We start from the raw sequence: 25,713 nt of genomic DNA, 5'->3' as shown, positions 1-25,713 counted from the left end.
AATCATCAGCTTTTAATTAAATTCTTTGCAGCTGTAAGATCCCCATACTCAACAAGGTGATAAATGCATTGTATTTTAATTTAGTTATTTTCTGTACTAAACTCACTATTAAAAAAAAAAAAGAACATATGGCTTTACCAAGAATGGCTTTATTACTCCTTCTTGATCATAGCATAGTGAAGTGTTTAAAAACATTGAAGACAGCAATGTGGGGTCAAATCTTGGTTCCAGGTCACAATTCTGTGACTTTGACAAAATTAAATGACCTCTCTTAACCTCACCTTTTTACACAGATTAAATTACTGGCTTTAATTCTCAACCCATCTCCTCTTTATATTCACACCATTGTCATGGCCTAATTGTGGATAGAGTGTATTACTCCTGCCATTGACTTTGGGCTTGACCATGGGACTTGTTTAAGCCAAAATGGTGGGTGGGGGACAGTGTATCATTTCTAAAAGTAGGTCTTAAGAGTCCCTGTGGGTCTCAGCGTACTCTCTTGTATTCTATCATCATCAAGAGAAAAGCTCACCCTGGGTAGCCGCTTCCCTTTGATACTGAGTTCCATGATCAGTGCATGAGGAGCAGACTGCCTATGCAATCTACCCTGAATGAACTGCCCAACTGACCTGCACACACGAGAAATAAATGCATAGTGTATACCACAGAGATATTGCTATTGTTTATTACCCAGCATTATTGTACTCTTAGTGAACTGAATAGTGAATTAGTACAGTTTTCTTATTAGTTAAATGAGAATTAATATGGTTTCTTACTCAAAGAGTTGGAAAAATTAAATGTTTTCATTTAAGGACTATTAACGGCCTCAAAGGACCTTGTAAACCTTATCCTCAAGGTCCTTTGCTACAAGCTTGAGGGTTAGGAGAGACAAGGTTCTTGTCTCAGAGAGATGACATTATAGTTGTAATGTGTATTTTTGAATATTCAAATGTAGTATTCATAACATGCACTCATAACATGGTAAGCATAGTAATAATGAGATAATTACTAGTAATATATAAAAATGTGTTCATAATTCATGTTAGTAATTCTCTTACAAGTTGATATAATGAAGGATGGCAAACTTAAAATGAGAACCATAGTTGTATTAGTCTGTGTCTGTTGCCTATAACAGAATATCTGAAAATGGGTAATTTATAAAGAAGTGAAATTTATTTCTTACAGATTCAGAGGCTGGGAAGTCTTTGGTCCAGGGTGAGCATCTGGTGAGGGCCTCCTTTTAGGTATGAACTCTCTACAGAGTCCCATGGTGATCAGCATATCACATAGCGAGAAATGCCATACACAAGAGAGCTAACCTTCTCACTTGCTCTGCTTATAAAGCCATCAGAATCACACTCATGATAGCCCATTAAACCAGCAACCCATTACTCTGTGAATGGATCAATCCATTGAATAGGGCACAGTCCTTGCAATCCAATCACCTCTGAAAGTCCTCAACTTCCCTCCCATCCTTTTAACACTGTTACAATGGGGAGTCAAGTTCCCAATACATGAACTTTTGGGGGACACATGTTTTAAAATTAATTTTGGGTTTTTATTTTTATTTTTTATTTTTTGCTTTTTTGGTGGTTATTGCTTTAATTGATAATATCTGAATTTAGGACGAAAGAACATCTCCCCCTAAGCTTTATGTTAAATATTACAAAATTTATGCAGAAGATAGACTCAAAAAGGCTATAAAGCTGATGTTGTCATAACTCTGCCATGAAATGGGTGCCAGTTTTTTTAGAAGATATCCAACAAACTTTTTTTCTCCAAAAATGAATGCCCCTACTTTTCAAAGTGTTACCATTCTTTAATAAGAGACTTGAGCAACTTAACAGTTTTGCTATAAAAACAAATTGCTCATTATAACAAACAATGTAAAAAAAAGCCAATAAAGGACATACTATTTTTCACAGTTAACAGTAAATAAAAGTGCAATAAGTGTTCAAGTAGGACACATAGTATAAAAACCACAAGGGAGTATTTGGCATAAGTCATCTTTTAAAGTACCTCTGAGGGTCCCTGCCATTACTTATTGTGGTCATGACTGTTTGATTATTAGCTATTCCTAGTAGCCGTGGATTTACAGGTCCTTCGCCATTGCTTCTACCAGCATATGAAAATCCGTGTCCCTTGATTTAGGGCCAGTTTGAAAGCTTTCTCACTGGTCCAAATGTACCTGTGCCATATTACTATTCATGGGATTATTCTTCTGTTCACCACATGCCCCTGTGTTCTGCTGTCCTCAGTAATATGGGTTAGGCTCACTGAAATTTGGCACTTCTGAATAAATCATAGAAACTTCCCCAATTTTTCGTAGTTCACCACCCCTTCCAGTATAATGTCACACATCCTTTCCACATGGATGCATACCTTCTGGTTAACCATATAATATCCCCTGGCTGTATAAGAACTCCCATCTCATCCAACATGGAAATAGTGATGCTGCCCATCTCATTGGCTACTTTGCATGATCTCACTTCATGGCCATCTTTGGTTTTGGTCACACATCCTATCTCCAAGGCAATAAAGATGACATTTAAGTTTTTCAGTGTGAGCTTAATATCTTTTATTGGGGAACACATGTAATCTATAGCAATAATTTAACACAAAAATAGAACACCAGACAATTACCTTCTTGGTTGAAAATTTTCATAGTAAGAAACTTGTTCAGAAACTGATAAACAGTGAAGAAAACTGACATAAGGCAAAACATATGTCTTGAACTTAGCAAATATTTCTCTGTAGGTTTCTGAAGGCTGCAAAGCTTAAAGAGTAAGTTTGATTTAACGATGTCACATAGTATGTTAACTTTATGTTTCAAATTGACTAGTCTATTGGGTGTCTAGATATTTGGTTAAATACTATTGTGGGTGTGTCTGTGAAGGTGTTTCTGGATAAGATTAACATTTGAAGGTTCTAGCAGAGGAGCACAGCTACTTGTATACTCTTGACTGAAGAAAGGTCCTCTCCTGTATCGGGGAACGTCATCCTCTAACACCGAGTGTGCAGCTTTTGAAGGTATGCACATGGAGCGGTGAGGGAGAAAGGGGAAACACGCTTGGCCAGCCAGATCAGCCAAATCAACCCTGGCCATCAGTGGGATGACAGATGTCACAGCCAGATCACCCTCACATCCAGATTAACATTTGAATCTGTAGACTGAGTAAAGCAGATTCACCTCCCCAATGTGGGTGGGCCTCATTCAATTTGTTGGAGGCCTGAATAGAACAGCAAAGCAGAGGAGGAAGGGAGAATTTATACTCTCTGCCTGATGGTCTTTGAACTGGGACATTTGTCTTCTCCTGCCTTTGGACTCAGACTGGGACTGGTGCTTACACTATCAGCTCTCCTGGTTCTCAGCACTTCAAACTCAGGTTGGAAGCATACCATTGGCTCTCTTGGGTCTCCAGCTTGCCGACAGCAGATGATGGGTTTTCTTAGCCTCCACAACCCCCACATGAGCCAGTTTCTTTGGTTTCTCAGAGAACTCAGACTAACACACATAGAAACTGCTTCTTTCCCTTTGTCATTCTGTCTAATCACATTTAAACATTGCAAATCTGTAAACACACATCCCAACACAGAGCAAAGCAAAAACAACCACAAAAGATATCTCGAAGGAAAGAAATGTCATACCTTTCCTTTGCTATTATTTTTAGTCCTTATGATAGAGCACGCATACAAAGAAATAACTTCTTTCTGTAATGAGGGAACAATAATTTCAAGAGGACACCAGGAAATCAGTAAATGTTAGAAAAAATCAGAGAATCACTCATTCATCATTTTACATAAAAAATTTCCCCCATGGAGCACACTCAACTTGCACAAGTGCCAAAACTGAGATATGGTAATAGTAAGAGAGTATCATGTATTGAATAGTTATTACATGCCTCCATACTGTGCTTTACATTTTTATTGCATATGACAATCACTGAACAAGAGATATATACTTTGATTATCCTACTCTTTCAAATGAGAAATTAGCTTGTAACTCTTAAGCAACATGGTGTGGGGCTCACAGACATGTGGTCAAACCATGCTTTAAACTCAAGCCTTTGACTCTGGAGCAGTGTTTCTCTAAGGTTAATGCACTTACAAATCACTTGGAGATTTTGTTAAAATACCTGGCTCCCACCTACGAGGTGGCCCTCTAGCAAACACATTTAAAAAATCTCTAGATGATTATAATGTGTATCTTTGGTGGCAACCCCTACTCAGAGCCCCGTATGGTGTGTCCCCTATATACTTCGTTTACCCTTAAAAAAAAAAAAAGCATTAAGAATACAAAGTGCAAAATCTCCTTCTCCTTAATATTGGATTTGATTTTTAGCAAGCAGGAGAAACTGGAAAAGAGGAGTGGTATTTGGTGGGAGGAGGTTTTCATGGAAAACATTTTTGATACAATTATGATAGAAAGAGAAGATCACTTGGGGAAATGAATGTTATTATGCCAATGTTCTAAACCAAAATTATTTCAATAATGTTAGCAATGACAACAACAATGTTCCAATAGTTTTAGACTAATTTGGAATACTTCTCTTACTAGAGAGGTAGATTGGCTATTCTTCCTAATTCATTTCCCCCTGTGATAGAATTAAACATCTAAGACCTTTGCCATGTGAGCTTGCAGCACCTCCCACCAGAACAGGTGAAGAATATGTCCTGTCTACTGATGTTGGGCTTGGTATGTGATTTGCTTTAGCCAGTGGCCTCTGCCTGCCTTGGGGTCCCTCTCAGCAACTTATAAACACACTGAAGTTCTCACTTCTCTTCTTTCTTAAACCTTGCTTGATCTTACTGCCCCATATCTCCTTCCCTTCATGGCCATACTTCTTGAAAGTGTTATCTATGTTCCTTATCTCAACATCCTCCTCCTTCACTCATTCCTAACCCTACAAATCTCCACCCACAAATTGACAGCTTATGTAGACATTTCTCAATCTTTACTCTTGTTCAGCCTCTCTGCAGAATTCCACAGTGGTGACTATGTGCTATTCCTGTGAGTGCATGTCCCTTAGAATCCTTTAGCCAGTGGCCAGTGTTCATTCTGCCAGAGACTTTAGGTGAACTTGCTGTGTTCCTATTAACATTTTGTGCTTCTGCCATCAGTTCTTAGAAAATTTTGCCCCAGGTAATCACTGAGGACAGAATGAGAGACACATGGAACACATCTGAATCCAAACCCCAGCCACTCCCATACAAGTCCTGTGAGTCACAGCTGATCCCAGAACTGTGAGTGAGACCTAAATCCCTTCTATTACAAGCCACTACCTTCTGGAGGATTTTTTTTTTTTTCATTATGAAAAACAAAATAGGGGAAGGGACGTGCCTAATACAGTTGTATTTAAGGCAAAACCTTATGTATTACATGTTGATTATTTTTTCATTGGCCAACATCTAAAACATTACCTATTTTCCTAATATTTTGGGAATTCCTGAATAAATTCTAGTCGAAGGCAACTGTCTCCTTTCTATGAAAGTAAAAAAAAAAAAAAAAAAAAAAGCCAGCGAGGTTAGGGCGTGTGACGAGGCTCAGCCATCAATCAACCTTACCCATTGAAAAATTTCGTTCTGGGGGAGACTGCAAGGGGAGATATAAATGATGGCATTTAATTTTGGTAATGGAAGTAGCACAAGCTGTGGGGTGCCATATTTAAAAGTGGTTGTAACACTGGTTTCCTCACTGGATGTTTCTGTGACACTATTTTGGCTGGTCTCTGGCCGCCTATCCTTCATTTCCTCCTGCTTGTTTCCCATGCCTCATTTTGAGCCTTCCTAGTTCTCCGCTGAGATGACAATTGCCTTCCTAAAACTATGATTTTTGCTTAAATCAACCAGAGAATTGTTTCTCATTTGCAACAAAATGTCTTCATGTCCCATTTTCCTTTATTTAGTTCTCAAATATTTATCTGATACCTGCTACGTATCAGGCACTGTGCTTGGCTCTAGAGATACAGAGGACAGTGAGGTCCAATTGCTCTTAAAGGACATGTATGTATACATGTGGTTGATTCTTGTTATTCACAGTAGTCGTGTTCTGTAAAGTCAACACAATCACTGAATTACTAAATATGGACTCTTAGGGAAAATATAGGGTTAGTTTCTTATGAGCTTTCGGTCGCAACATTTTCATCAACTGATCAATATATAATATTGTTTTATGTGTGTTTCTGTTAAACATACCATATAGAATATATATTTTTGTATATGTTCAAGCCATATTAACATTTAACTCATGGCCAACAGCACTGTAACTCATTCTTAATAGAGCTTATCTAACACCTATGTTTTCTCCATAGGTCACACCACAGCCTCCTTGGGTTTAGAAACACTAGCCAGCACTTCAGCAGTATGCTTGGAAGCTGTTTTAAACATTGAAATCACTGAGAAAAAAATTACAAAAGTGTGAAAAATGGAACACTAAAAATACCATGAAAGGGTCACTTGTTTACGGTATGAGAGCTGAAACAAGAAAGCAGAGTGTGACCTTATTCCACCTCAGCTGGGAACATGCATGACAGGTGACTCATATTTTCCACGCCCCTGCACATTCTGAGAATAACCTCAAAAGAACACAGCAAATATTGATTTTGGGGTTAAAATAAATTTTAACATGTAGGTGAATTTGAACATACAGAATCCGTAAATAAAGAGAATTGACTACATGTAGACAGATTAGATATAGATTGAGATAGAGATGTATGTGCACATATAAATAAACAATTTCAGTGTCTGATGTATTCTTAGGAGAGAAATGTGAGATGCAAGGTATGTGGGAAGTGCAAAGAGAGCAGGAGCACGGTGGGGAAGACAAGCCCTGTTGATGGCAGTAAGAGTAAGTCTAGCTTAAGATACGACGTGATGTTCGAGGCACGCTGGAGATGAACAAAAAGTAGGTTTCCCGGACAAAGAAAATGCTTATGCAGAGACCCAGACTTGAGGCATCACAAATCTGTTCTGGAAATAGCAGACTGTAAAAAGAGAAAATGTGAGTGTTAAGGGGGTTAGAAAGAAAAGATAACTTGGCTTCTGAGAATAAATTCTATGTTACACCAATGAGCATAGAGTGTACGGTTAGACATGCTCAGATGTGAGCTTTGGAATGACAAATTCCATGATAATTTGGTGGTTGGATTGATGGGGAGAGAGGATGGAGATAGGAATTCCATATGGGAGTAATTCTTCAAACAAGTGGTCTGAAGCAGAACTAAGACTAGGAGAATGAAAGGCGGCCAAGATTCAAACCCACAGGATTAGAGGAGAAATTAACTATTACAAAATGGGAAGAAGAAAAGATAAAATCATATTTAGTTTGTACTGTCAAAACCTCTAAAAGACCTTGGGAAAACAGTGGACAGTTCTGGTAGTAGAGACCATGAGCTTGGCTTTGCATAGGTAGAGATGAAGATATTTATAATAGTGGGTCATGAGTTGTAAGATCAGCTTTTGAATTTCAAAAGTATTTTGTTTTATTAAGCGCAATAGCATGCATGTGTGTATGTGTGTTAGAAAACAGTGTGGATAGATGAACATATTTGAAAAGGAGCAATTTACATGTATTTATGTATAAGATTTATTTATCTGGTTTATAGATAAACATCAGAAGTCATGTATTTCTACATCCACAGCTTCCCAGATACCTAAAGCACCTAAGTGAGTGACCTAAATATTATGTCACACCACTACATCTGTACTTGGTCACATAGTATCAATAGTTATCAAAAAAGTATCCAACAGTTATCCCCAGTAGAATGTCTTGCCTGCATGCTTGTTTTTTTTTTAGATTTACAGAAAAATTAAGAATAATTATAGCCTAATTAAAATAAAATAAGCAGCACCTGGGCCATTTCCCTGTTAAAAGAAATCTGCCCCCTCTGTAAATACAGCCTGAGTATATCACCATTTGAACTATGTTTTATGGGCCTACCAAATTACTTAATTATGTCTTTGCTTTCTGATGGCTTTTCTAGTCAACGATTTTTTGATTTTAAATAACAGTTTATGCATAAGGAAATACAAATAAAAGAAATATAAATGTCTGTTCCAACAAGGAGATAAGTAGGCAAGCATCATTACATAACTCAATGGCTTTTTTCCCCCACAGACAATGAGTTCTATAATATGGTTATCTCTCACAATTACAAACTGCATAAGTCATTCAGAATGTATGTGTCCTGTGACTGCTTATTGGTATGCAAAACTGGAAACCTACAAGGTTCATATCGTCAGATGATCAATCCCAATGATACTCGGTAGAGAGGTCATTCCTGGGGCTCCTTCCATTGATAGCCGAAGTAGGAGTTAGACTCTGATATATTCATTGCAGCATTTTTCATTTACTTATTCATTCAGTAAATGTTTACCAGGCATTTCTATATGCCTGGCACTGTTCTTGGACCTTGGGATACATCAGTGAACAAAAAAGACAAATTTCTGCCTTTGGGGACCTTACATTATATGGAGAGGCAGATCATAAATACTAAACATAATGACTAAGTAAATTAAAAAATGGGTTAAGAGGTGATAGTATTATGGAAAAAAAGAAAGAGCAGGGCACAGTAACAAGATTAGGACTGCTGGAATAAAGGTTGCAAATATTAAATAGGGTGGTCAGTGTCAGCCTCATTAAGAATGAAATATTGAGCCAAGACAGAAAAAGGAGGAGTTAGGGAAGCCCATATTTGGTAGAGAACATTCCAGAAAAGAGAAGAGTTGGCGTGATCATCCTAAGGTGGGATATTTCTAAGCACTGAAGGGAGGTCAGCATGACTGAAGCAAAGTGAGAGAAGAATAGAACCAAAGGAGGTTAGAAAGGTATTCAGGTGCCTGGTCAAATAGCGCTTTGTAGACTATTAAAAGGACTTTGGCTTTGACACTAAATGAAATGGCAAGCCACTGAAGGTTTTTGAGCACAGGAGGGCTGTGAGATGAGATCCTTTAGGAAGGTAACCCTGGCGGCTGGACTGAGAATAGGTGATGGAAGGACAAGTGTGGAAGCAGGAAAACATGAGGTTCATTGCAATAAACTTTAACTATTCCCTTTTAAAACAAGGTTACCACTTTTTATTATAGCCTAAAGTGATTATATTTTACCAACTGAAACAAAAAGAAAAAAGATTGTACAATGATGGAAGATTGTACAACGATGAAGAAGATCCTGTCCCTCTTCTAAACTCTGAGTAGACTCCATACATATAAATGAACAGAGGACATAGAATATGGTCTGGCTTCGGGGAGGAGTTAGGTGGGGCCTGACTATAGAAACAGTCAATTTCAATGTTCCAAGATGTTCTTGACAAGAATTAGGAGTAGAAGCTTTGAAAGTCTAAATTCCTTGGGAGAACTGTCCCAGAGATATTACTGCCAACAGGGCATCTTACACCTTTTCCTAAATTATTTTCATTAGTACACAATATTTGTTTATTAGCTTTGTGCTTCCCTCCCTAGGCAGCAAACTTCCAAGGACAATTTTAGCATGTACCCCACAGGCAGTGGTCTCAGCTCTACTCTTAATATGCTTTTCGCTGTTGTTGTTCAGTGAGCATTTAAGCTTATTAATATTTATTGGCATTGTAAAACTCCAGTGTTGCATTGTTCAAAACCACCCGAGGAAAGTTGGAAGTTGGATGCAATTTTTAATTCTCTATGGAATCCAAACCTAACTTCTTTTTTCTCCTGTCTTCTGCACTGGGAATTCATGATCTCAGTCAAAGAGCAGTACTCCTCCTCTGAGCTTCTCTTTTGTGTCTGTATTCAGAGAAAGAATCCAAAAACGCCCACTCTAAACCACCTTGCTCTGATGCTTTCATATTCAATTGATGTGCAACAGGAAGTAATGGGCTATTGTTCCTAATGCTTGGCTGTGATTTTTTTTCCCTTTGTCATTGGGTTTCTTCCCATCTTCAGCCCCAGGTTTGCTAGGGTGAGCATCACTGCTCAGCTGGGAGAGCCAACCTGAGGTATATATCCCACAGTTTAACCCTGCTTATTCTGAATATGGTCTGGCAGAGAATATACCCATTGTGTTTTGTCCCCTGCAGTGTTGTGATTTCAATTGCGTTTTATGTCTCTACACCCTTTAATTGTCCCAGAAGAAAAGGACTAAGTGAATGAACATGTGTGAAGTCCTTTGAGCTAACACTTAATGAGGAGCTTTGAAATTTCAGGCATAAAGCACCATAAAAGTGGTAACTATCATCTTCCTAATAAATGACTTTTTCATTTTCTTTCCCTTGTGACATCATTTTTATTCCTGTTTTTTTTCCCACTTCTTTTGAATTTAATTTTTAAATGAATAAGAATGCCTGTTATGGACTTTTTTTTTTTTTTTAACAAAGTAGAGAAACACTTGAGCATAATGCTTCTATTAATCAACTGCATTTTAGAAGAGTTACATAATACTTTTCTTTCTTCCTTCCTTCCTTCCTCTCTTCCTCTCTCCACAGTACTGCATTTTCTTTTCAACTTTATCCTAGGTTGTGGATGGCTATATTACTAGAAATTTTCTCTCAAAGACCTTGAAGATTTGTTTGTCCTAAAAGTATGATAATTAACTTTAGTCAAATACTAGTTTTTATCTAATACTCATTACTCTATAAATTCACATTAAAAACAAAAATTAAAAAACATTACATACATAAGTGTAGCGAAGAGCGAAGAGAATATGATTTCAAAATAATTTCAATTTACTTAAAAATAGTTAAAACTATGTCAATAAATCTGTCGGAAATTAACTCCTTTATTCTAATTTCTGATACAATGAATATCTATATTTGGTGCACTGTTAAAATGTTTGATGGTATATGTAAACTATGTATTAAATGTAAAATATTGCTGTTTGTAAAGGAAGTTATTGTAGGGTAAATGCTGGTCATAGCCCTATATCCCCCTCCTGTGCATACCAGTTTCCCCTCCCACCAGGAGACCGCCCCTGGCCAAGGTAGTTACCCTAAGAAGGGCATGTACCCTTTAAGACAAACAGAATGCTGGAAGGAGCGGGGACCCTCCAAGTAAATGAGCAAACATTTTGGTGCCAGGAATTAGGGGGTAGATTACCTTGTCTACCCAGCCAGATCTTGGGCATGCTCTGAGTTACGTGAGCTGGTGGTGAGCTGGTTTCTGCACGTAAGCCTGAAAATGATTTACACCCCACCTTGATCTGTTGACTATATAACTGTTGTATGCACTCCCTGGCTGTGCAGACTTCTTGCCAACCAGCCCCCATAGGTGTCTCTCGTTAAGTCTAATAAACCATTGTCTCTACCCACTGAACCTACAGGTGATTTCTTTGGAATATCATCTATAGGTAAACACTATGCAAGTGCCCTCTCAGATTTGGGGCTCCCACATTACAGCTATCATATCCAAAATGTGTTTTTCTGATTTCACCAAATATGACACAGAAGAAAACATTTCAGCAGACATTTAAAGATATTTTTATATAACTGCTGTAGGGGAGAAAAAAACTGCTGTAGAGGAATCTAGCTCAGGGGTAGGGTATAAAACTCTTAATCTCAGGGTAGTAGGTTGGGCCCATGGTGGGTGCTAGAAACTGTAAGGGAGAAAGTAATATCAAAAGGAATATTTTCTTCTTTACCCAGTACAAAGTTCATGGCTGAGACCCCCACAACAAAAGACAGATTAACAAGAGAAAAGCATACAAATTTATTTAATATTAATTTTAAGTGAGATGGAAGCCTTCAGAAGAGAAGACCCAAAGACCCAGGGAAAACTACATTTTTATGGACAGTATACATTTTTATGCAGATATGACTGGAGGACAAAAGGGCATGATCTAATGGTAACAAACGAGGGGAGACTTAGTAGGGCATGTTCATTCAGATTATTCTTTGCAACCCTGTGTGACATTTCTTCCCTCTAGTTATAGGGCAGGATACCTGTCACATGAGGGTCTTCAGGGGAAAAGTGAGTGAGAGGGTCAGAGAGTGACCTTCTTATTTTTTATGCCTGCTTTAGGGAAGAGGGGCAAGTGGGAAGTCAGAGATTTCTGCTTTTGCTGTTTTCTCAAATGACAAGGCATCATATTTCGGGATAGTGTTTCTGAGCCCCAACATTGTATATATTTTCTTCCACATGTCACTATAAAAACTGAAAGCAGACCAAGAATCCAGTTTTTTATTAAAAAAAAAAAATAAGATAGTTAAGAAGCTTGATTCTTAATTAAACTAGTAACAAAGACTCTCTCCTTGACCAAACATTCCTCTCAACCCTCATCCCAGTTAGACTTCAACCTTTGGCCTTTCATGTTTGTCTGTATCGCCCAGTTTTAGCAGGAATCCTGCTAACCCAATTTAGAGAGACTCCCTCGCCACCCCCCTGGTGATGCCTTCAGAAAGAATGCTGTCAGGTCTGTTTAACCAATATCTTCCCCTGTTCCTGATGTTTCTGTGCACTCACCCCCTAACTTTTCTCCTTGGCTGTAAATGTCCAATTATCCATGCTGTACTCAGAATTGAGCCCAGTTCTCCACTGAAGTATCTTCCCCCTAATGGAATTACAATCTGTTTTTACTGCTTTAATTACTGTCTGGCTCTTGTTTTCTTTGACTTTTGTATCGTGACTGGAAAGAAAGCTTATGTGAAAAAACATCATGGACAGAATAAGGCCTATTTTGCATTCTGAAGTTAGGGCTAGTACGGTGCATAATTCTTTCTAAATATTTCCCCATCATCCAGCCATGGTTGAAAAGATCTATTCAGAGTTGATACAAGCAGAGCTCTTGCCTTTTTTTTTTCCCTCCACAGCTTCCTAATTTTATGGGTGATTCCACATTTTCATCAACTCTCTAATGAGAAATCTTAGCCTCAACTTAATTTTTCATAGTTCTCTGTGTTCCACACATAAGTTCCTGCTTATCCAGATTTTTTCCCTTCAGCATTACAAAAAAAAAAAAAAAAAAAATCAGTGGCCGTCACCAAGAACACCACTCACTGGGGGACTTACTTATACTTTAGTGACACCATAATTTCTTGTACATTTTTTGCATGTGCTGTATGTTCTTGCCCATGTTATCTTGTACTTAAAGTCCCATGTACACATGGTCCCTCATCAGAAACTTGCAGTCACTTCCCATTTTACCCTGGTTAGCAGCCTTGACATTTTACAAATATCCGATCTGTCTTTTCCTTAACTACTTCCTTTGCTGTCTAATTTTCTTACTGTTCCTTGTGCTGAATTCTCTAATTCTGAGGTCTTTAAGCACATATGCTTGCTCCTTCTTTTGGAGGCAGAGGATTAAACTATGGAGTGAAGAGAGTATACTGAACAGTGGCTTAAAATTTGAATTTTTGAATCACAGTGTGTCTGAAGCGTGGCTCTAATATTACTAGCTATTTGATTCTGGGCAGGTTATTTGTGGCCTCTATGATTCAGTTTCTTCATCTGAGAGTCAAAGAAAATAATAGCATCTATCTTATATGATTCTTGGGTGATTGGATGAGATGATTGTTGTAAAATCTTTGGCATGAAGAAATTAATCAATGAATAAGTATTGATATATTATTATCATTAGTGATGGTAGTTGTAGTCACGTTAACTTCTTTCCAGGATGAGCCTTCTGACTCCTCTAAGGAATACATCTTCCCAGCAATCTTCAAGAACACCTGCAAAGCTCTCTTTGATTAAGAAGTTACCAGATATGAATTCTCCTGGTGGTCATCATTAATATTCATTGATTTTCAAATAGATGGGCTTTCTGCATTATTTATTTCTACACGTATTTCCACAAAGGTATCATTTGCTTTAGAAACACAAAGATTACAATAGTTTTTAAAATGATCATCATCTCAAGGTCCATCCATGTTGTTGCAAATGGCAGTATTTCATTCGTTTTTATAGCTGAGTAGTATTCCATTGTGTAGATGTACCACATTTTCCGTATCCACTCATCTGATGATGGGCATTTGGGCTGGTTCCAACTCTTGGCTATTGTAAAGAGTGCTGCGATAAACATTGGGGAACAGGTATACCTTCGACTTGATGATTTCCATTCCTCTGGGTATATTCCCAACAGTGGGATAGCTGGGTCGTATGGTAGATCTATTTGCAATTGTTTGAGGAACCTCCATACCATTTTCCATAGAGGCTGCACCATTTTGCAGTCCCACCAACAATGTATGAGAGTTCCTTTTTCTCCGCAGCCTCGCCAGCATTTATCGTTCAGAGTCTTTTGGATTTTAGCCATCCTAACTGGGGTTAGATGGTATCTCAATGTGGTTTTGATTTGCATTTCCTGAATGCTGAGTGATGTTGAGCATTTTTTCATATGTCTGTTGGCCATTTGGATATCTTCCTTAGAGAAATGCCTACTTAGCTCTTTTGCCCATTTTTTAATTGGGTTGCTTGTTTTCTTCTTGTAAAGTTGTTTGAGTTCCTTATATATTCTGGATATTAATCCTTTGTCAGATGTATATTTTGCAAATATTTTCTCCCACTCTGTTGGTTGTCTTTTAACTCTTTTAATTGTTTCTTTTGCTGTGCAGAAGCTTTTTAGTTTGATATAATCCCATTTGTTTATTTTTCCTTTGGTTGCCCGTGCTTTTGGGGTCGTATTCATGCCATTTGCAACAACATGGATGGACCTTGAGAGAATTATATTAAGTGAAACGAGTCAGGCACAGAAAGAGAAATACCACATGTTCTCACTTATTGGTGGGAGCTAAAAATTAATATATAAATTCACACACACACACACACACACACACACACACACACACACACAAAACCGGGGGGGGGGGAAGAAGATATAACAACCACAATTATTTGAAGTTGATATGACAAGCAAACAGAAAGGACATTGTTGGGGGGGAAGGGGGGAGGGAGAAGGGAGGGAGGTTTTGGTGACGGGGAGCAATAATCAGCCACAATGTATATCGACAAAATAAAAAATTAAAAAAAAAAAAATAAATAAAAAAATAAAATGATCATCATCTAATAAATGAAAATTGAAACTTTCTCAAGCCAACTCTTTTTCACTTAGGAATAACATTTCTTTTTCATTTTCTAAGCATTCTGGAGTGATGTGTTTGATTTTCCCACCATCTCTCCGTGCTTACAACATGTAACTATATGGACTTCCTATCTTGGAGGTGATTGCTCACATTTACTTTTCAGGAGTAGATATCTAAAGCCCATAATTCAATAAGTCTGACATGCTTAGCTTCACAAATACCCAAAAGCCTAGAACCTTCTCCTATTCCTTCACTATCAGGATAACAAAAGAAGAAAATAAGGATGAATTTTGTGATTAACCATTTAGCATCTGGAGAGACTTATTCTTGTGGACTGTGATTGTCTACATAATTCATACAGTCAATAGAAGCTGGAGTTGAAAGGTAGACCACTCCTTTAGCTAACAGGAATAAATCTGGGATCAGGATTACTGAAACTAGAAGGCTGAAGAAAATTCTATCACTCTTCCTTGGCCTATGATGAAGTTTTAGTAATATTTTTGAGTACAGGTCTGGAGAATAGCTCAAGTGCCAAGCAATGGTAGGCATGGTGAATTGCAAGTATCAGTCCAATAGAACACATAGCTGTCACTATCTTTGTATAGAGTTCTCAAATTAAGGAAAGAAAACACCATTATATTTTAATACACTTCGAATGGCCCTTTATAGAATTTCAAGTTAAAAATTAAATAAATCAAAGCCTCTGTGGTTCAAAAAAATAAGAACTATGCCTGTTCCCCCTACTCAGTTTAGGATGATATCAAGAGCAAGAGACTGCTAATAAGCAGTATTTGATAATGATCGTAAAACCATACACTGTAAGACAAAGTAAAATAACAGCTGCAGTCATGAGAAAGATACAGGAGTGGGGGTGAAGGAATAACTATATAGTGGCACAGTATGAAGTTAATTCTTCAAGTTCAACAATAGTGTAACGCTGACATAAATAGGCAGAAGAGGCTGTGAGACCGACCCCTGTGGCTATACTGGGATGAAATGTTCTATGAAATGTTTCCTGTTGTTTTGAAATAGGATAACAGCATACATTTAAATGGTGTTCTTACCCAAACTGCATTTAAAACTAATTTGACCTTTTTTATGCTTTTTGATGGTAAGATTTTGAATATTTTATTGAAAAACTGAATGCTTTCAGTTTAGTGGAGTGATTGAGGCTGCAAGACTTAGACTATGTGGGTTCAGATCTCAGCTTCATTACTTTTGGGCAGTGTCATATTGAGCAAGTTACCATGCTTAGTTTCCTTATTTATAAAATGAAATAACAATGGTGCCTGTTTTATGGGGTTTATTTATGTAAAGCACTCAGTACATGGGTTGTAAATTTGAAATTTTTATGTGGTAGGGATCTCCCCATCTTAGTCTAGGACATAGAAATCATGAGATGAGCCAGTGTTTTTCAGAACATCCACACCTAACTTCCTCTTCCCAAGAACTGAGATGAAAAAGACAAGATCATGGGTACACAGCATGCATGCCAACACTTTACTTTGTGTACTTCATAAATAACCACGACATTCTTCACTTCTAAACAAGGAGTTGAACCCAGAATGATTCTCTGATTTGCATTCAAGGAGCCACCTTAATCAACTGATTGGATGTGGAATGCAAAAGAAAATCTATTTTCCATTCCTTGGCTAGACAGAGGAATGAAAAAGAGAAACATCTGCCAAGGAATAGATTTTTAAGCATGTGATACATTTCATTCCAAAGGTCCACCAAATGATTCTCCTCTTTATTATAGACTCAACCATCATTGGAAGCTGTAAATAAATATAAACTTTATTTTTAAAAGGGAACAGGATCCTATACGTTCAAGAAAATCAATGCTTCCTTTTGTTTCTGCTCCACTGTAATGAAATGAATTAGCAAGTTGCATGCATACATCTTATGAACAAATTTTAAAGCAAATAATTAGGCATTTAATATCTGTTTAAATAGAAGCTGACTAAAATCACTCCATATGAGGAGCTAATTCTAGTTTTTCAAAATGCCAAATCCCTAGATAAATAACAATTCTTAAAATGGTTAAAAAATGGCAAAGCTGGTATACACTTGAAATAAAAAGAAAGAAAACGTGGATAAATATTAATAGTGCCAAGGCCAGATGAAACTGATAAACCAAGGTGCGTGCTACCTGGAAAGAATAGTACACAATTTAAAGACTGTAAAAGAGGAAATAATAACGGTTATGGAGAATAATGAACCTGCCAAAATATGGCTCCCAAATATCAAAAGACTCAGTCAGTTTTGCACTCCTGCTACAAGAGCAATTTAGAGTAATTATGGAATTAGCACTATGCGTAAAATTGAATGCATTACTATCTTCTGTACTTGAAAAAATCAGTTTACTAAATGGATCTCAGATGTCTCTCTATTTTGAAATTGTTGGCTTCCTACGACTGGGAAATGTTTTTCTGTCCAGTGGAACTCAAGAGCATGACAACCTTTGCTAAAATATATATAACCTCCTAAAATAACAATAAAATTTTTAACTGAATGAAAATATTAATACAAGAATAACATAACACTTTTAAACATCAATCCCTCTATATAAGACTTCTGATCAATGATTAAATGGACTACTTTATCTAATTCCCTGAAAACTACTCAACCAAGAAACTCTAACCTTTTCTAGAAGGACAAGTATAGTAACAGGCAATTCAAATGAGCATTGCATTCTGTTTCTACCACTTAATAGCTTTTTGATGCTGGGCAGTTTACTTAGTTCTTCTCAGCTGTTTCCCTCAGATGTAAAATGGTCATGCTTACCTTGAGAGAACCAAATACTTATTTTAGAGTAAGTATTTGGAAAGGGACTTGCACAGGGTAGTTTAGCAAATGCAGGTCCCATCTTCACCCTGCCATTATTTACAGATATTATTAAGCTGATTCTTTGCTATAAGTAGGTCACATTGGCTCACAGCTTCTCTGATCCTTATATCTCTCAGCCATCCTCCAGCCTAGAACAAGGATCCAGAGCTGGAAACTATAGGGAGGTAGATGCCAACTCATTACGAGGAAGAAATATGTAGGCAAGGCATGATTAAATTGGTGAGCTTTAGTCTGTTGTGGGTTCCCAAGAATGAAGCAGAAACTTCAAGAACTTTTGATTGAAATCTTACTGAAGGCTATTGCTGTAAATCAGTTCCTAAGACATCCCAGCACATTAATTCTTTAAATTAGTTACCCCATGATTCTCTTCCTTCCCCAATTACCTGCTGAATTGCTTTTCCAGTGTTACACAACAAATGACCACAAAGTAGAGGCTTAAAAGAAAATGCATTGAATGATCCTGAAAGACATTATGTTAAGTGAAATAAGTTAGACACAGAAAAATAAATGCCACATGTTCTCACTCATATGTGGGAGCTAAAAAAATAAAAATAAAAAAGATGAACTTTTAAAAGTAGTGAGTAGAATTGTAGTTACTAGAGGCTGGGAATGGAAAGAGGGGATTAGTGAGAAGTTGGTTAACAGACAAAACAAAATCACAGCCAGCTAGGAAAAATAAGTTCTAGTTGTGTACAGTAGTGCTAGTCATCTATAATTAACAATAATTTATTGTAGGTTCTCCAATGGCTAGAAGAGAGGAGTTCCAATGTTCTTATCACAAAGAAAAATTTTTGTGGTGGTGAATTTTCTAACCACCCTGATTTGATCATTACACATTTACACATGTAGTAAAATATAACTCTGTACCTCACAAATACGTACAGTCTATATGTTTCAATTGATAAAATATCTCCCTAAAAATGCATTTATTATCTCACAGTTTCTATAAGTCAGAAGTGAAGCATGGTTAAACTGGGTTCTCTGCTTAGGTTCTAATAAGGCAGAAATCAAGGAGTTGTCTGGCTGGGCTCTTATCTGGAACCACTTGGGGAAGGATCTGTTTCCAAGCTCATTCAATATGTTGGCAGAATTCAGTTCCTAGTGGCTGTAAGTTCCTGTTTGCTGGGCCTTGGCCTGGGGCCACTTCCATCTTTTAGAAATCACCTATATTTCTCATCACGTGATCACCTATATTCCTCCTTCTTCAAAGCCAGGAACAGTGTGTCAGATCCTGCTGGTGCTACTGATTTCTCTGATTTCCTCTTCTGGTGCTAGTCAGAGAAAACTCCCTGCTTCTAAAGGACCTAAATGCCCGGGTCAGGACTGTCTAGATAATCTCTGCATTTTAAGGTCAACTGACTTGGGGTTTTAATTACATCTTCAAAACCCTTTCATAGCAGTATTACATTTGTGTTTGTGTCAATGATCATGGGATTGGAGTCTTGGAAAGCCATCTTTAGAATTCTGCCTACCACACTTGCACAAACCTGGATTAAACTTTTTTGTCCAATATCATACTATACAATGGTCATAAACCACACAGAGTAAACTATTTGCATTTATATTTGCTCCCAAATACTTTGTACCTTTTCTTGATGGTTGTTATCCCTGTTTGTAATTATATATTTAGTTTTTGTGATTATCAGATTGTAATTACTGTGTATCCACCTGACTATAGGACCATGTCTATTTTTTTTGTCACCATTGTACCCCCATGTCAAGCATATTGATTAACAAGTGTCAGGTGTTTAGTACACATTTATTGAAGGAAAGGGTAAATAAGTAAACAAATAAATAAAGATAGGATATATCTGTTACTATACCTGCAAACAAAATTCCTTATTTTTAGCAATATGAATTTTTCAACAAACTATAAAGTTACTACAAATGCGTTCTGTCTTCCTTTTGTTAAAAATGCCTAGCATAGAAAGGACATAAACAAGATTTTCCCTTAACCTTTCACATAACATCTGACCCAAGGCTTATTGCAACAGATCCCCCAATTTAAATCTGTTCTTTATATATAACTGGAATAGTCTCTGAAAATGCACATCAGATCATATCATTTAATACCAGACCACAAACTAATAAACCCCTAATATCTTCCCCAGTTTATTTTCCCCAATGAATTAAGTCACGGTTCAGCTTTTGTTGATCTTTGCATTTTTAGCAACTTCCATCCATAACTACTTTCCAGTTGGAATTTCCATGGTTACCTTTGCACTGGGTTAAATAGCATTCCTCCAAAATTCATGTCCCCTTGGAACTTCAGAATGTGAATCCAATATTTAGCAATAGAGTTGTTACAGATGAAATTAGTTAAACTGAGGTAGTACTCTATTAGGGTAGACCCTAAGTCCAATAGGACTGGTGTCCTCATGAGAAGGTAGAGACACAGACACGAGAAAGAGTGCAGTGCAATAGTGGAATTATTGGAATATAATACATTAGAATTATGCTGTCACAAGTCAAGGAATGCCAAGGATTGCTGGAAACCACCAGAAACTGGAAAGAGGCAAGGAAGGATTCTTCTGCAGAGACTTTAGAGGAATTACCACCCTGTCAACACCTTGATTTTGGACTTCTAGCCTCCAGACCTGTGAGAAAGGAAACGTACATTGTCTTAAACTACCAAGCTGTGGCACTTTGTTACAGCAGTCCTAGGAAACTAATACAAAATTATTTTGTGTCCCTTAATGAGTTAGGCTGTCTTTTATTTGGAGGGTTTTGCCCAGGCTCTTTCTTCAGTGCCTAGTACCTGTCGGGGTACCCTTCGTGATACATTGTGCTTATTCTGTGTTCTGTGTGAGCTGGCATTCATTTGTCAGGGACATCTAGTAAAAACTGCATCAAGAGCTTCATGACTCCTTTGTTACCAAGCTGAGGGAAGACAGGAAACATAGTGTAAAATTTCTTGTACCACATTTCCTGCAGAAGTCTCTTTCATTGAAAACTGTAGCCAAGCATGTGTAGGGGAGAAAGCAGGTAATTCTGTACCTGACACCTAGGCCAGAAAATTCCATATTGACATATGGAGGCCAAAATCAGTGGGATCAAGTACATTTTTGTCAGTTTTCTTTGTTCATAGAAGCTTGTTTTTGAGCCAACCAGTGAGGCGTTTTTCCAGCTTATTACCTGGTTTACTGTCCTGGGCAGCAAATAAACACTGAGCTACTAGAAACTATTAGGAAAGGCTGAATGCAGTTTTGGAGTTGGCTTCTAACATCTGGAATATCTTGTAGTTTCTCCTACCTTTTTGCTGACTTCTACTCACTTAAGTGTGGACTTAGTTACCACCTCCTAGACAAAGTTTTCCTTGATGTCATGTACTGGACTACTGATCTTGCTCTTATGCTCCTCAAGCATAAGGACTTTCCCTTTAATGGCAACTTTAATTGCGTGTTTGTTTATCTCCTCTACCAGCCTGTAAGCAACTTCCCTATTGCCCGGCATAATGGTAGGAAAATAGTAAAAACACCTAATACAACTTGTTGAAGGATGAATGAACTGGTCTGAGGCTCAGAATAACCTTGGCATCATTAAGTAGGTCTATGTGCTATTTCCCATGATACATATAATAAAAACTGGAGAAACTGTTTCTTATTTATAGTGCCTAGGCCGAACAAGTGTTTTTTTAGAACAGAATCTTTTCCATATGTTTATCCTTAAAAGGACAATAACACTGCTTCATACCTATTAGGATCCAGCTATTATCAAAAAAATCCAAAAAACAAAACAGAAAATAACAAATGTTGCTGAGGATGTGGAGAAATTGGAACCCTTGTGCATTACTGATGGGAATGTAAAATGGTACAGCCACTGTGAAAAACAGTATGGCAGCTCCTCAAAAAATTAAACAGAATTACCATATGATCCAGCAGATATTTGTCAACAATGTTCATAGTAGCGTTATTCATAATAGTCAAAAGGCAGAAGCAACGCAAGTGCTCACCAATGGATGAGCAAAATGTGGTATATACATACAACAGAATATTATTCGGCATTAACTAGGAAGGACAGTGTGCATGAATCTTGAGGACATTATGCTAAGTGAAATAAGCCAGTCACAAAAGATGAATATTATATGATTCCTCTTACATGAGGTACTTAGAGTGGTCAAGTTCATAGAGACAGAAAGTAGAATCGTGGTTGCTAAAGACTGGAGGGAGGGAAGTGTGGGGAGTTATTATTTAATGGGTACGAATTTAAGCTTGGGAATGTGAAAAGAGTTGTAGAGATGATTGGTGGTGGTGGTTGTACCACAATGTGAATGCACATAATGCCACTAAAGTGTACACTTAAAAATGGCTAAAATGGTAAATTTTATATTATGTGTACTTTATCAGAATTTTAAAAATTTAAATATCACTTAAAAAAATAATAATGAAGAGAGGGTCACCAAAATGTCAAACCTCTAAACTGACTCAGGATATTTGAAGGAAGGTAACTACAATGTCCTGCCCTAGTATCCATCTTGACTGGATTCTCTGCAGATTAGCAATATAATAAATAAGGATGATATGATCAATTTATTCATAAAACATCCAGTACATTGAGATGTTCCGGATTTATCTTTGATGAGGTGGTTTTGCAAATAGGCATTGCAGAAATTGTTGCTGAAACTAAATTAAGGAAAAGCAGATCAGGTAGAGTCTCAGGACTTCTAAATCAGCTCCCCCTCTTCTATCCTGCATATTCAAAGACTCATTACGTATTCCCTAATGTTGTGTTGGTAACATCCAAGCACTGACACCCTATCATTAGATTGCTCAAGAAGAAAAGCTTAATAACACTGAAATTTGAAGTTTAAGTTTCTTGATTTTCCACATGAAATAATTTCCTGAGTTATTTAAACATAAGCCAAACAGTCTAGGGAATTATTTGAAAGAAATATTGAGAAAGAGAATTTATTTAAATGGAGTTAATCCTCCCTAAAATGGATAGAAACAAGATATTTAATCACTGTATATCCAGTTAAATTACATTCAGAAACTGCTGGAAATTGAGCCTAGACAACTTCCTTAACTTAGAGGACAGTGTAATACTTAAGACTTTAAACCCTTTATGATAGATACTGAACTTAGGACTTTGGCACAGTTTTTATGATAAAATCCTTGCTCTTATTAACATTTTTGATACATTGGTTGGTACAACTAAATGCACTAAAATAGTCCTCTCTTGAGGAAACATAAATATTGACATTTCAAAATCTAAAATGATCATTTTTTGGTTTATCTATTGTTTGGAAACCTATTTTCTAAGACTGATTATAAACTTAAAAAAAAAAAAAATAGGAGTGGGCCCTTCATCATACAAGGTTAGAGATGCCCAGAGTCTAGGATTTCTGTCTATTTGTTTTAAGTGCTAGAGATAAAAAAGCATATCACGTGCCAATCAGACTGGAACACAGAAACTATATGGCTTGGGCACTTTCACTAAATGAAATGGAAATACTAAATTTTGATCCGATACACATCATATAAAAGTTACAAGCCTTTTCCATCAAAAGCTCAGAAAATTAAATTAAAAACATATATCTTATCCCCATTCCAGTAGGTAGTATAACCTCAGTATTGAAATAAAGTTCATGAACAGATTTTGAATTAAATTCCTCTTGGTATGAAAATAAAAAACATATAAATAATACAATTTATTATATGATTTGTCATCAAAAATGCTATAGTAAAGTTTATATACACTTGCATGACTTAATAAATCTTTTTCCCAAAGAAAACAACTTATAGAATTAGATCCCCCCTGTGAAAAGAGTACAGTAATTTATTGCATCATCTAATACCCACATAAGCTACACAAAAGCTACCTCTAAATATCTATAGTCTCTAATCCATTTTACAAAAGAAACAAGAAAAAAATTACTTATTTCTAAGGGTCAACTTGGCAAAAATAACAATAAATATGTTTTATTACTTGGGAGCATATCTTTAGAGAAAATATAAACAAAGCTACAGCTTGATAATATGCATATTGGATTATTTAACTAAATAACACAAGTTCTTGGCAAGAAATAGCAGCATTTGCAATAGTATTTTGCAGAGTTCTTGAGTATAGTGACTGTGATATTGTGATATAATAAATATTCATTTGGTTTCTACCCCTGGTCTCTGGCACACAGCCCCTAAGACCCTTGGAATCTCCAAAGTGATGACTGTCTTTTGTGTGCTGATAAGATGGTTGGTGGCTAATACCCTAGGTAGCTTCAGGATGAGAGCTGGTTGCCAGAAAGACCAAGGAGGGATTAGAGCGTTAGAACTTTCAGCACTGCACCCCCCCCACCCCGCCCCGCTCTTGTGTGGGAAGAGGGACTGCAGATTGAGTTGATCACTAGTTGTCAATGATTTAATCAATCATGCCTAGGTAATGAAGTTTCCATAAAAACGCAAAAGGACTGAGATTGGAGAGTTTCTGGATAGCATAACACGTGGAGGTTCCTAGAGGATAGTGTACCTGAAGATAGCATGGATGCCCTGTGTCCCTTCACACATACCTTGCCTTATGCATCTTTTAAATCTGACTGTTCATCTGTATCCTTTGTAATATCCTTTTATAATTGTTAAAAGAAAAACTGTAGAAGAATTAAATTTAACAGAGTTTAATTAACAAAGAACAAAGAACAATTCAATAATTGGGCAGCCCCCAGAACCAGAATAGGTTCAGAGATACTCCAGGGCTGCCATGTGGTTGGATAACATGTATAGACAGAAAAAGAAGAGTGAAATACAGAAAACGGAAGTGACGTAAAGAAACAGCTGGATTGGTGACAGCTGGGCCTTTATTTATTTGGACCTGGTATGCACAGTTGGCTGCCTGTGATTGGCTGAGACTCAGCTTTTTGTTACAAGTGTAGGTTACAATCTGTTTGCACATCAAGTTAGGTTACAGTTCACTATGCCAAAGAAAACTTATTTCAAACTTAATTTAACAATTACCCCCTTTTGTCCAACCTCTCGTTTTAGAGACGGACCAAAACTTTAGGCATTGACATGACTTTCTGTCATTGTAACTGGATTTATTAGGTCTCATCCTCTGGGAAATAGGACGGTGGGATTTGTAAGGTGGTATCAAAGAAACAGAACAATAGAAGAAAGGAAACTGGTCAACATCAGGTTACTTTTTTGTAAGGATTAGAGCAGAGGGGACTTCCTTATGCTGGAATCTCCTGTTTTCAGGAGGTAAAAAACTGGTCTGTTATGGGATCTACCTGCTTCCTGAAAGTTTCCGTTTATGTGGCATTTAGCATGAGTGATTCCTTTTTGGTTTGGTCTGATCTGTTGGAGCCTAGAGGAGGAGCTCAGTCTAAAACAGTAGACCCCCATAATTTTGTTTAACATAATTCTGTGAGCCTTCCTGGCAAATTAATCAAGCTTGAGGAGGGGGTCTTGGCAACCCCTGATTTATAGCCCTTAGGTCAGAAGCACAGGTGAAACAACCTAGGACTTGCAACTGGTATCGGAAGTGGGGGGCACTCCTGTGGAACAGAGTCTTTAACTTGTGGGATCTGACACTATTTCAGGTAGATAGTGTCGGAAATGAGTTGAACTAAAGAACACCTGTGGCAGGCTTGCTTGGTGTGTAGGGAAATAACCTCCACACACGTGATGTCAGAAGTGTTGTGTTGAGTGGTGCGTGAGGATAGGAAACACACTTTGGTTTTTCCTATGCTTTTGCATTTTTATTGACTTTTGCATTTTGCAATCGATCACTCTTCAAGAAAGCATGAATTTGAGTTGCTTGTTTCTGTTTTAATTTATGTTTAATTCTGTTTCAATTTATGAGACATTGGATACACAAGAGTAAATATAAGAAGTAGTTATTTTCTTTGGAACATGATTTATGACAGCCGCTTTACCTAGTGATTTCTTTT

At 37.2% G+C, this 25,713-nt stretch overlaps 1 pseudogene; it reads right to left on the bottom strand.

The window, feature by feature from the left end:
- Positions 1-2,003: 2,003 nt before the first annotated feature.
- On the bottom strand, positions 2,004-3,040 carry LOC134390133 (SOSS complex subunit B2-like; annotated as a pseudogene).
- Positions 3,041-25,713: the final 22,673 nt, after the last annotated feature.

This window comes from Cynocephalus volans, chromosome 11 (genome assembly GCF_027409185.1).
Source record: "Cynocephalus volans isolate mCynVol1 chromosome 11, mCynVol1.pri, whole genome shotgun sequence".
In the NCBI taxonomy this organism is placed as follows: domain Eukaryota; kingdom Metazoa; phylum Chordata; class Mammalia; order Dermoptera; family Cynocephalidae; genus Cynocephalus; species Cynocephalus volans.
The sequence above is the reverse complement of the archived record's forward strand: the minus strand, read 5'-3'. Positions and strand labels throughout refer to the sequence as shown.